Source organism: Canis lupus, chromosome 16 (assembly GCF_011100685.1).
Source record: "Canis lupus familiaris isolate Mischka breed German Shepherd chromosome 16, alternate assembly UU_Cfam_GSD_1.0, whole genome shotgun sequence".
NCBI classification, from domain to species: domain Eukaryota; kingdom Metazoa; phylum Chordata; class Mammalia; order Carnivora; family Canidae; genus Canis; species Canis lupus.
Window position 1 is genome coordinate 44905159 of NC_049237.1, and position 13179 is coordinate 44918337.

General features: G+C 42.4%; 1 long non-coding RNA gene across 1 annotated transcript; it reads left to right on the forward strand.

The window, feature by feature from the left end:
* Positions 1-334: 334 nt before the first annotated feature.
* On the forward strand, positions 335-7141 carry LOC119869583. Its single transcript, XR_005371117.1, has 2 exons — positions 335-678; positions 5789-7141. It is a non-coding gene; the product is annotated as an uncharacterized LOC119869583 (long non-coding RNA).
* Positions 7142-13179: the final 6038 nt, after the last annotated feature.

Sequence of the window (13179 nt, forward strand, 5' to 3'; positions counted from 1 at the left end):
AAGATCAGTAAGTAGCAACATATGCGTGATATTTAGAAATATGGATCTCAGTGCCCAAAGAGTCTGCTAAAAGTGGTTGCTTCTGGAGAGAAGAGGAAATTAAGGATACGAAGGTCTGGGACTGCTGGGGGTTTGGGAGTTTGGTTTTGGGTTGTTTGGTTGGGTTTTTTCTTTTTTTCTTTTTTTTTTCTTTCATACCTATTTGTCTCTTTAAATTATGTGCATGAAGAGCTGTGAGAAACACATTTTTAAACCCAGTGTTTAAAAATTAATGAAGGTAAGCTTGTGGCGTATGGGGGAGAAAGCTGAAGGATTTGATGCTTCAAAGGTCAGCTCTGGAGGTGCTGGGTGGAGGTGCTCGGCAAGGGTTCAGTCTCACCCTGGGTGGCTCCCCCAGGCTCCCTAATCTGGGGAGTGGGGGGGACCATATCCACAGCAGGAAGCTCCACCCAAGGTCCAGGTCCGATGGGGTGACGAGCTCGGGGACCCCGAACAGGGCCTGCCAGGCGGGCAGCGCTCAGCCCCCCGGTTGCTCAGTGCTCTGGGGGGCCGAGTGGGAGCTGCTGCACAGAATGGAAGGCAGGTGCTTGGAGAGAGTGATGGGAATGATGGCCTGGAGAGCTCAGCTGGAAGTGGGACCTGGCAACTCAGACGTGAGCCGGTGGATGGAGCCTGGAGGTTTGCCTGTGGCCCAGGAGGATTACGGGGAGGAAGCGGTGGGGTGAGGCAGAGGGGAGGCCCCAGAGTGGGGACCCCGCGCTGGAGAGGGTGGATGGTGTGGGACATAATCCATGATGTGGAAATCAAGGTCTGGGGTTTCTTTAAGATTTTATTTATTTATTCACGAGGGACACAGAAAGGCAGAGACACAGGCAGAGGGAGAAGCAGGCTCCCTGCAGGGAGCCCAATGTAGGCCTGGATCCCAGGACCCCGGGGTCACAACCTGGGTCAAGGGCAGATGCTCAACCTCTGAGCCACCCAGATGCCCCATAAAGAAACTTTCTCTATTAAATCCTCACAACCTCCCACAGAAAGGAGGAAGCAAGATAACTGCCATCTGTTAAATACTTACCAGCTACCTGGATTGCATTAGGGCTGTTCCATATGAATTTCATTTATTTTTCGCAGCAGTCTTCATAATATCCCTGTTTTATGATTGTATAAAGGAGTAAACTGTAGCTCAGAGAAGTGGAATCACTGGCTCCAAAATCAATATCTCTTCCACAGCAGGGGGCTGACAATGAATTCAAAAACAGGCCAGTGGTACAGGAGCTAGCTGGGGGGGAACCAGGGAAAGACAGTTACTTCTCTGAGGCTCAGTCTCCTCCTCAGGCCTGGGCTGGGCAAGATACTCTTGGCCACACTTCCAGAACACATACCCTGTACATCTAAATAATGATGCCTACGAGCATCATTTTTCTCATTTGTGGAGTGGAAGTCACAAAATCTTCCTTGCCCACCTCAAGAGGGTTGTTAGGAAGATCAAGTAAGATAATGATTTATAAATCAAATGATTTATAAAATAAGACACACTGTACGATTGAGGGTTTAACATATTTGGAAATACAGGGGGCGAGGGGGAGAGGATCCAAGTCATGAGGAGGAAAAATTAGGAAACTGAGATTCAAACAATTTCTAGTGAACATCTACTTTGCCACTTACAGGCCAGAGACCTTAGGCAGAGTCACAAACATCTCTGTGTTTCTGGAAAATGGAGACTGAAAATTGCAGTGCCTTGCAGAACTGTTGTGAGAAGTCTCTGGTGCGATTCAAGTGCTAAAGATATATTTATTTTTTAAAGATTTATTTATTTATTTATTCATGAGAGACACAGGGAGAGAAAGAGAGAGAGGCAGAGACACAGGCAGAGGGAGAAGCAGGCCCCATGCAGGGAGCCCGACGTGGGACTCGATCCCAGGTCTCCAGGATCACGCCCTGGGCCAAAGGTGGCACTAAACCACTGAGCCACCTGGGCTGCCCGGTGCCAAAGATACTAACTGTTATCATCATTATCACTACTATTCGCCAAGTATGTTATTTTGCATAAAAATATATAATCATACTAAGGAATACGAATATATATGTATCCTATAATTCATAGCTATTCTTATATAAAAATGCCACTCCTGGAAAATATATAATATACATTCTTATCGAATATAATATATATGACTATATAAAAAATATATACATAAAGATAAATAGAAAGATAGGCTCCTAGAGGATTAGAAAAAGATTCAAAGGGGACGTATCAGGAGCCCGAAATGGGAATAAAGATTAGGCTTGGAGAAAAAGATATGAGAACCGGGGACACTTGATCTGCTGCAGACACCAGACTAATAAGTAGAAAGAACAGACCTGAATGTGTGATCTGTGGAGTTCCGTGGCGTCTGCTGTGCTGCCTGCAGGGTAGCAGTCCTACAGAAATATCAGTGCTCATCCATTCTGGAGCCTACCGTGTGCTAGTGATTGTGTTAGGTGCTGGAGAAGAGATCAGTAAGAGAGGTTCCTGCCCTTGGGCAGCCAATTATGAAAGAATCAGTAATCTAAACAAATGGCTCTGATATGACATACAAATTACAATTTTTTAAAGCAAGATCAAAAATAATTGTTACCATGCATCGAATGCTTACCCTGAGCCAGGCACTGTGCAAGTGCTTTACAGATACGATCTTATTAAATCTGCCCAGAAAAGCCAGGCTTCCAGCTCCAAGGTTGGCACTGTGGATACACTACGCTGCACTCACCGAAAGGACCCAGGAGGTGGTCCCAGAAATCAGTCCAGGAAGGCCAGGGGCGTGAACGAGGGGAGCGGTGGCAAGAATGAAGACGAGGATGTGGCTTCAGGTTATATTCAGGGAGTATAACCCACCTCCTTGTGGGCGAGGAGATCCTGGAAACAAAACTTCCAGAGAACTCTGGAGGGGCTTTGGCCAGTGACATGAGTCTGGAAGGCACAACAAGCATTTCTACGTTTTTAAAAGCTCAAACTGTTTTTAGAATCCCCAGTACCAGCTACTTCTAGTTTCCTAATTTCCATTGAGTCATCGTCTTAACTGAATGGAACTTACACATGATTAGGTGCAGAAAAGAAACTCAGCCACGTTTCCTTCTCGAGGTAGCCAATGAGAAGCTAGTAGAATGCATTGGATATAGCTGCTTGCTGGAAGGTTCCTTTGGTCCTTTCCCTTCTTTTCTAAACAGAACACGGGTCTGATGGCTGGAGCTTCAGCAGCCTTTTCTGTGGATCTGCGGTGACCCTAAGGATGAGCACTAATTGCTAAGGATGGGGGAGTTAAAAATAGAACAGGCTGGGACATTGAAGCCATCATGTCACCATCCCAGCAGCCCTGGGCTGCCGATATGTGTCTTTCCTGGAGAGAAAGTGAACCTCTTTCTTATTGAAGTGATTGTCAACTCAGGTTTCTATTACCAGCAACTCCCTCCCATTAACTGGTAGGCCTCCCCTCCCCGCAGAAACCAACTCCCATTCTCTCTACCACTCCAGGTCTCTAGTCATTCATTTTAGGGAGCTAGCTGGATTAGGGGCCATCATCCATGACAGAACGTGGAACCAGGAACCCAGATTCAAAAATAAAGAGCTTTCCCTGCTCCCTCTTGGCACCCCACCCCCACTCCCACCCAGGTCTCACTAAGTCCAGGAGCCCTCTCTCATTTGAAAATTGGGCTTAAGTTCCGCTCTCCATCACTTTTCACTCTTGTGTGACCATGTGGATGCCACCAGCTGACACCAGAAGGAGAGCGAGGGTGTGCAGAAGACAAAGCATTCTGTTTAGAGAAAGTTGCATTTAAGATGATGTAAGGACAGCGAGGTGAAGCATCTTAGTCTGTCCCGGCTGCTCTAATAAAGTAGCATAAACTGGGTGGATTAGAAACAGAAATTTATTTCTCACAGTTCCGGAGGCCAGGAAATCCACACACGAGATGTTGACAGATTCACTGTCTGGTGAGAGCCCGCTTCCTGGCCTGTAGATGGTGTCTCTTCACCGTGACCTCCCACAACAGAGAAGGGATCTCTCTAGGGCCTGTCGTCTAAAGGCACTTGTTCCATTCATGACGGTTTAGCCCCCCCAAGGCCCCACCTTCTCACATCATCACCCTGGGATTTAAGATCTCAACGTCTGAATTTTAAACAGACATAAACATTTAATTCATTGCATGAAGATCTCCAGAACAGAGCCGGATAGGAATCCGAAGCACAGGGAAAAAGCTCTTGGCTGGAGGTTAGGTGGGTGTTTGGAACCATGAACATGGATGCGGTCACGGGAGAAAGTGTTGACAGGTGAAGAGCAGTAGAAAGTGAAAGAACCGTAGGGAGGACACCTGAGTGGCTCAGTGGTTGAGCATCTGCCTTCCACTCAGGATGTGATCCTGGGGTCCTGGGATCGAGTCCCCCATTGGGCTCCCTGCATGGAGCCTGCTTCTCCCTCTGCCTATGTCTCTGCCTCTCTCTGTGTGTGTCTCTCAGAATAAATAAATAAATAAAATCTTTTTTAAAAGAATTTTTTAAAAAAGAAAGAACTGTAGGGGAGCCAAACTATAACATGTGGGCACAGGAGCCCCAAAAGGCGACAGGGGAAGCCCAATTCAGCAAATAAATGAGAACAAGGGAAGAAATGTGTTGTGAAGAGCCAGGGAGTCAAAAGAAGGCTCTCGTGAAGCTTTCTGTGGTTTTCCTGCATAAACTCTTATTGAGATGCAAGCTGTCCTCCACGAGGGCTAATGTCTGAAATCACACTAAGGTGGTTCTGACTAATAGGCTCTCCTCACGTCAAGGGAAGGGCAGTGAGGCTCAATGGAAGTGTAAAGACAGGGCAACCGGGTAGGGGAGACAGGAGGTGAGCATGTAGCGGTGAGATAAGAGACATTCTCCACTTCCAGCTTCCCACTGGAATCCTGCAAGCCAACAGAAACTTCATCCTCTCCCTCATTATCCATTGCACTAATGTTCTGAGGTCAGTGGGCCTTGTCCGCCCCCTTCCAGAAGCCTGTTACGCCAACCAGGAAGCCCTTAAGGGTTCGTTGGCCAGAGTCGTTAGCACGAGAAAGGTGGGAAAAGCAGGTGAGTGTCTGAGGCCATAGATGGCCATTGAAAAAGTCAGATCTATCTGGTCCTTAAATTGCTAACAGAGTGAATATTTAACTTGCATGGATATTCGTAAAAGATTATCCATCACTGTGGTACAGTTCTAAGGGACCCGTCCCATCACTTGGTTTAAGAACTCAGTTTCAGGGGCACCTGGGTGGTTCAGTTGGTTAAGCATCAGACTCTCGATTTCAGCTCGGGTCATGATCTCAGGGTCCTGGGATCGAGCCCCGTGTCAAGCTCCCTGCTAGACAGAGAGCCTGCTTCTCCCCCTCCCTCTGCTGCTCCCCCTGCTTGCTCTTTCTTTCTCTGTTTGTCAAATAAATAAAGTCTTAAAAAAATAAAAATAAAAAAACTGTTTCAATAAATAATTTGGGTTCTTTGAAAACACATCCTTTAGATTGGCTAAGAATATTTCCATGTCCTTTACTAAAACCACTTTAATTGTTTCAAAGGGAGCACACCAATGTGTAAAACAAGTGATTTTGCCTGTTTTTCTTATATAATATGCATTGTAAATGCTAAATCTGTCAGGTGCTTGCTATTTAATGCAGTACCAAGCTATTCTGTTGACGATTCTTTTGGTTGCCAAAATCCTTTCTTTTGAATCAGATGAAATATTTGTTTATTGCTCTCGAGTTTTATTTGTTTTGTCTATTTTTTTCATTTTCTATTTTTAAGGGAACTAAAGCTATTTCGGGGAGAAGCTCAACAGTGAATGACTTTAAGATAAGAAATCAGATAAACCATCTATCTGATAACTGCCACATTGGGCTTTATTAATCTATAGCACTAGGTGCAAGGAGGTCTCTGTAAATTCTGCTACCTTCAAGATGCATGGAATGTTTATTGAAGGCCTTGCAATCGTGTTCTAACAACCGTGTCTAGTTTTAAAGATTCATTTTCAAACACTAAGATCCTTGATCATCATAATTGCATTCCATATCTCTGAAGAACGCCAGATTCATAATAGAACAGAGGAAGTGTGTCTAGAGGCGCGCTCTGAGAAAACAATGGAAGAAAGCCCAGAAACAATGTCCTTTTCATGTTGCTTTCTAAGCCTAACTGCTCTGCGATCGGGAGCACAGCACACTTGCAAGAGGAATTGAAAAATGGACCCGGTACCTCGAAACTGAAAAGTCCATGAAGGAAGGTTGGCTTGTCAAATGGGATTTTCCTTTCCCATCTAGAGAACATTGATAATTTTTCCTTGTCCAGATGACACAAAGGCCCTCTGCTTTTTCTTCATCCGTATATTGTGCATTTAGAAGAAAATTACTTCACCCTTTAGAATTGCTCCCTTTATGTTGTAAATCACAGTGACTGAAGAGGAGTCCTGATCCCCTTTGCATGCCTGAGACTAGATTTTATCAGGAAATGTTTCATCACATTCTTTTCCTGTCATTAGAGTCAATTATCATGTATATTTATGCATTCCTTTGTATGAAAGTGCGGTTTGGGTCTGAAAAGAGCCTGTACAGAAGGGCATTTCTAATTAGACAGCCTATGTGTCTCCTGACTCATAAATGGCTAAATAAAATTATATAGACCTATACTGGACAAGCCCGTAAAAGCAAGTCTCTGCTGCTTAGCGATGCTTAGCTCATAGACCTGATGAGCCGGCAGCTGCATTCCTTTCCACCTCACACATCACCAGCCAAACCTCCAGCCAAGCTCAGATCCCGCAGATTATTATTGGTAATGATGTTTAAAGCAAAAATGGTTGGAGCAGAGCACCCTTGGCTTCTAATTTGGCAGTTAGAGCAATCTTGTTATGACTTGTAAACTTTGCAGTTAATGTGCAGGAGCTTTAACATGGGAATGATGTGGAGGGCTGAAGGCCGAGGTGCACATTTAATGCCTTGAATCCGGTCTGTGATCGGAAACGAGCATTCCTAAATGTCCAGCCCAAAGACAAAAATTGTCCCTCCTTTGAATCTGGGGGGTAAAGACGTCTGGCAGATTTCAAAGCCTGTTGCCCTATCTCTGGAAGGTGGTTTTATTCTTTTAGGTTAAATAAATAAATAAATAAATTATCTTCCCTTAAGAAGTATCCAGAACTGAAAGAGAGAGAGAGAGAGAGAGAGCGCCCAGTTACTAATATTGAAAGTAAAAATGCCCAACCTTTGCCCTGGCAGCTGGGATGTGGGCACACACTGGTCATCCACACAGTGGGGTCTCCACCAATCAAACAGACCCTCTCCCTTTCAAGCAGCAGCTGACCACATGCAAGAGCAGGACCCGTGCCGAAGGGGGTGAGGTGTGAGGGGCAGACAGTTGCTGCAGCCCTGCCTTGTTTCAAAGACAGCAGCTCTGCACGATGTCCCAGGATGTAGACCTCAGCAGCGCAAGACACAGTGTGTGTGCCTAGCAGCAGCAGTTGTGAAGTGTGCAGTGTTGGGAGGAAAAACTTGACCAATTTAGGTCTGAGTGGTGGGGAGGTGGGGGGCTGGGGGGTGCCTGTGAAGTAACTGATGATAGGTTAGCAGGAGAAAAATGTATTCCCCATGCATGTGGGGGAGTGCCCTGTGGAGAGTAGCCCAGGAACAGCTAGGTGGAAACGTGTTTATACAGGCGGGATGAAGGGGGAGGGGGCCTCAGGGCATCAATGATAAATTCCATAGATATTTTGGACTATCTAGAATAAAAAGTAGGGGTACCTGGGTGGCTCAGTGGTTGAGCATCTGCCTTTGGCTCAGGGCATGATCCTGGAGTCGCAGGATCCAGTCCCTCATTGGGCTCCCTGCGTGGAGCTTGCTTCTCCCTCTGCCTGTGTCTCTGCTTCTTTCTCTGTGTGTCTGTCATGAATAAATAAATAAAATCTTTAGATAAATAAATAAATATAAATAAATAAATAGTACAGTTTCTCTATTGACAAATGCCACATTCTCTGTAATTTTGTCAGCAAAATACAGCCTGTTTTCTCTATCACGGATTAGTTAAAAAATACCTTCTCAGTATTATGATCATGCAGCTTGGTGGTGCTTCTGCTACTGTTTCTTTGCATTTCAGAAACTATACTCCGGGACACTGCATGGAAATGTATTTAATTTCCTGCCTGAGTGTCAGCCCACTGCTCCAGAGCCCCTTAGAAAATGTTCTTTCATCTATATTCTTACGGTCCAGGACCAAGAGAGTTGAACCACAGGAATCTGATTTCAATATTGATGACTCACCTCAATCCAGGAGCTCATTAATGGTTAGCTGGTCTTTCTATTTAATCTTGAGAGTGGCTTGTTGGTAATAGTAATAAAGCATTTTTGAATTTTTAGATCTTCATTTGTAGTAGGTCTGACGGCTTATTGTCAGTTTTAGGTCAAATATCTGTAGATAGTTTTATAGACTTTGTGGCGTTGACTATACTGCTATTCAGTGTCCAGGAGGCTCTTTAGAGTTGTGCCGAGTTATTATTAATATTGTTATTGCAATTTTTCTGGTGGACGCTCTAAGCATTTGTTATCAGGCAGCAGAACTGAGACAGGTGTATTAGCAACAAAAATCTGAAAAGTGGTGAAGATTTTATCTGCTATTCACATCTCAGTATTGTGTTAACTTTGCAAAATGGCACAGTTCCTCTCACATGGATTTCTAAATGTGTTTCCATTGTGTCTAAATATGGCCCATCCTGCCATGTGAATGACTGTCAAGAATGTTGGAGAATGCTGCTCCGTGTGAGAAGAGCTTCTCCTAGGAGTGGTAAAAGTAGAGCCTGCAATCGGCTACCAGGTTTCTAATTGCATCCTTGCATAATGTAAGCTGAATAGACTAAAAAAGCCTTTAGTGTGTCTTTAAAATTTCTAAACCATCTCTGAAGTTCAGACCTGCAGGATCTGTGCTCAGTCCTGCAGCGAATCTGTCCTGTGTCGTTGTGCAATGTACCCAGGAGCATCCCTTCGGGCCTTCAGAGTAGCCTGCCTTCCTGCATACAGGGAGGATAGAAATCCATTTGATTAAATCTGATCTGTCGTGCCATCAGCTTGTTGACCAAACCAGCAAACTGCCTGGAATTCCAGCAGAAACTGGAAATGTTCATCTCACATGAATTAGCCTGAGCAAAGAGACTCCTTGGTAAAATGCCTGGAATTGTTGGTTGGTACCATGATGTTTGCCCTTTTTTGTTGAAAGCAGATGTTCACCACAGCACCCTCACAGTGAGCTGCCAAGCCAGTTTGCCTGACACTACTTTAGAGCATAATCTTTGTGGTTTCCCTTCCTTGGCATATTAGTCTTGATTCAATAACAAATAACTTTCCCAATCCACTCATTATTATTCCCTTCTCTCTTCCTAGGAAATATGTTTTTCTTTCTTTCTTTTTTTTTTTTATTCCACATGGGATGTGTTCTTTCCCCACATGCCTTTCCTTAGTTGCATAAACTGTGTCATTGATTGTGATAATTACTGTGAGCCTCATTTATACTCCTCATTTATACTCCGAAAGCAATTCATATTTTCCTAGCCTTTCTACTATGATTTTAAAGTTACTTCCCATAGGAAAATGGAACATTCTTTAATGTTTCCTTTGATGTATAGTTCAATATGCTGTATACATGAATAGCTAAACCTGCCTAACTATATACTTGAGAAGTTCACACTATTTTCTAAGCAAAATATTTTAGGCAATTCTAGATTTATTTTAACGTTGTAGAAGTTCCTGACTCTTCCTTAACCAACCAAGAAGAATTCATAAAATAATACACAGAGTTGGATTTTAGAAATTATCTAATGATTTTCAAATTACAGTCCTGAAAGTACAAGGAATTCTGCAGAGTTTTCACTGGGGAATAGCGTTTAGACCCTCTATAGCTCCTCAACACACACACTGTGCACACACGCGCACACATACCACACACATCACACACATTCCCACATCAAGTGAGCAAGTCTACTGGTATTGGATCTGTACCTATATAAATGGTTTTCTAGCTGTAAACTCAGCATAAAAGTTCCAATTATTAGGGTACAATCTCCTCATTACTTTGAAAATATAAAAAAGCGCCACATGGCTTAATTGGTTTCCCCGAAACATTGGTTTTCTGTCTCCTGGTCAAGTACCTTCTCTCACCTTACTTTCTTCTTACATTTTTCTTATTTACAAAATACATGATCATTAAGGGTTTTTTTTTAATTCATAATTATTTTAATTTTTTAATATTTATGTAATATACTTAGATATTTAAGTATTTCATTTGTAACTGTAATTTTAAATAGAGGCAATTTTAGCTATATGATATACCCAGAAAGCTCTGTTACTTCCCTTCAGCACCTAAAACTATCAATACGAACCATACTAAGAAGGTATTTTTATGTATCCTAGTGTTGACCTCACCAAAATTAAAAGTGCACTTCTCTCATTTAATGTAGGATCAGAAAACTAAAATATAAGACAAAGATGATATGCAAAAATAGCAAGGTTTCATTCTACTTTTCAGAAACAATTTACTATGCTGCTTTGGCCATTATGCAGAGTTTATCCATATGCTCCTAGTAATCACTTAATAAAGTATATTTGACAGTCCCAAAAAAGGGCAAGTACTTCAAAAGTATTTATGGTATGTATTTAAGAAGGTTTTTGGAGCTGGTTAGGATAGCACCAAAAAAGGATTAGAAATCCCACTCTTCTATCTAAAAGGATAGGTTTACCTAACATAAATAATTTCACAACTGTGTTCGCCTTGCCAATTTAATGTAAAATATTTGCAGCAAGACGAAAAAATAGCCTTGAAGTTTCCCAAGGATGTTAATGTGATTAAGACCTTGGGGCTGTCACCTCAGCCAGGTCTCTATTGTGACTTCACACAAATGATTTTATTCCGCTTGCTTTATTTAGAGAGCAATATTAACTAATCTCGTAAGATTTATACGAACAAAAACTATTAGGAGAGCAGAAGTCTTTATAAAATAAGATGCAAAGGAATCCTATCCAACTGTGAAATTTGAATCATCACCACTAGGACAACTATATTCATGGGTGATGGTGATCAAATAAAAAAAGATACCAGGGACGCCTTGGAGGCTCACGGGTTGAGCATCCGCATTTGGCCCAGGCAGGTCATGATCCCAGGGTGATGGGATCGAGTCCCGCTTCCGGGTCCCTGCATGAAGCCTGCTTCTCCCTCTGCCTATGTCTGCTTCTCTGTGTGTGTGTGCGTCTCTCATGAATAAATAAATACAATCTTTTTTTTAAAAAAAGACACTATATTTAAGAAAAAAATGAGAAACATACATCCTCTGTATTTTGAGAGTGGATTTTCCAGGCTAGGAAGTATCTATATGTACACACCCACACACACATGTACACATAAATATCTATGCATATATATGTATACACACACGCAGAGCTTTGGAACCAGACAGACATGAGTTTCAAACTTAGTTCTACCGCTTACAATCTCCAAGACCTGAACCAAGTTGTTGAACTTCTTTCAGCCCCATTTTTAAAAAATGAAGTATATAAAAATCACTTGATTGTCTTAAGGGTTAAATACAACTGGATGAGAAACTTAGTTACTACATCTGGTACATAGTGAACATGTTGTTTTCCTAAACACACCAAAAAAAAAAAAAAAAAAAAGTAACCTTACCTTGGTAAGTTTCAGGTCTTGCAAAAGAGCTTCTGTAATTGCAGCAAGTTCTCGCTTCTTAGAGCAAGCTTAGCTCTCAGAGACATGGTGATATTTTGATATAAATCTTGACTTTAACTGTTTTTCTGGTATATGTTTTGACTCAGCAGGGACTCTTAAAAATGGACTGAATGAAAATCAGGCAAACAGTTTACCTGTAGGCAGAATCCCCACGAAGACTATGTTTGAACAAACTGCAAATCTGTGTGTGTGTGTGTGTGTGTGTGTGTGAAATTGTGAGTAAATGAATCTGATGCCATGAATAGTTCCCTATGAATCAAAATTAAACAGAAACACCACAGTTTATGACATGTTTAAAGATATTGTTACTTTTATATCTTAAAATATAGCAGTCTTTCACCTAAAACCTCTACTCCCTCTAATCAATTCTCTGTCCATTCCTCCCTTGAAGTATGATCTTCTTTTTTGAGGCAGTGACTTCTTTCTTCCCTTCCTAGATTTTTCTTCTCTTGCTTCTGTGTGTTTACACTATTTTGACATTAAAAACCTGTGCTTCTAAAAGGACATTAAATCATCACAAAAATCTTTGAGAGCTGAGTAGAATGGATAAACTTAACTGGGAAAAATGGAATCATTCATTTGATTTGGACAAATATTAAAGATCTGGAACCGGTTCTCTGTCATTAAAGTCTCATCTGCAGACCACATTGAAAAATGCTATATAAAGCCAGGCCAAGGGCCTGGAGTCTTCTGTCTCTGTTTCCACCTCATTCATATTTGTCTTCTTCACTATCAACACTACTACTGTCACCACCAAGATGGCCCAGAGGGTACCACAGAGCACTATTCGAAACTGTGGGGCACTGTGAAAATAGCCTCTTTACAGTCTTTCTGGGAAAAGGATGATTTCTGTTTTCTGACAGTAAGAAGAATTCTGCATGAAGAGTAATTAATTGCTGAGCTCGCAGGAAAGAAGTAAGAGAAACCTCCAAAAGGTTCCACAAACCCTCAAGGTGAAAGGAAACTGGTGCAGCCAGTGGTGGATAAAGAACAGTGGTCATCTACCAGCAGGTGCCAGGTTCATCTCTGTGGCCAGAAGACTGAGCCTTCAGCTGGCTGGCATGGAGCAAGATAGGAAAGCTGAACCGTAGACTGAGGAAATGATGGAAGCTGCCAGGGTTTAGGTAATATTTAACTGAGGAAAAGAGAGAGAGAGACATGTATCTTACACATTTGAGAAGGCATTTTCTAGAGGAGTCAGGATGCATGGTGCCCAGTCAGTCTTAGCAAGAGCAAATGCAAATCCTCCCTAGAGAAACTTCAGATAATGCATCTGACACTTGATAAACATGCTGTTTTCCTGAATACACCCCCAAAAGTTACATGATATGGTAGTAAGTTTCAGATCTTGCAAAAGAGCTTACTCGATAATTGTAGCACGCTTCTCCATATTTCTTACAGCAAGTTTAGCTCTCCATTAAACTCTCTTA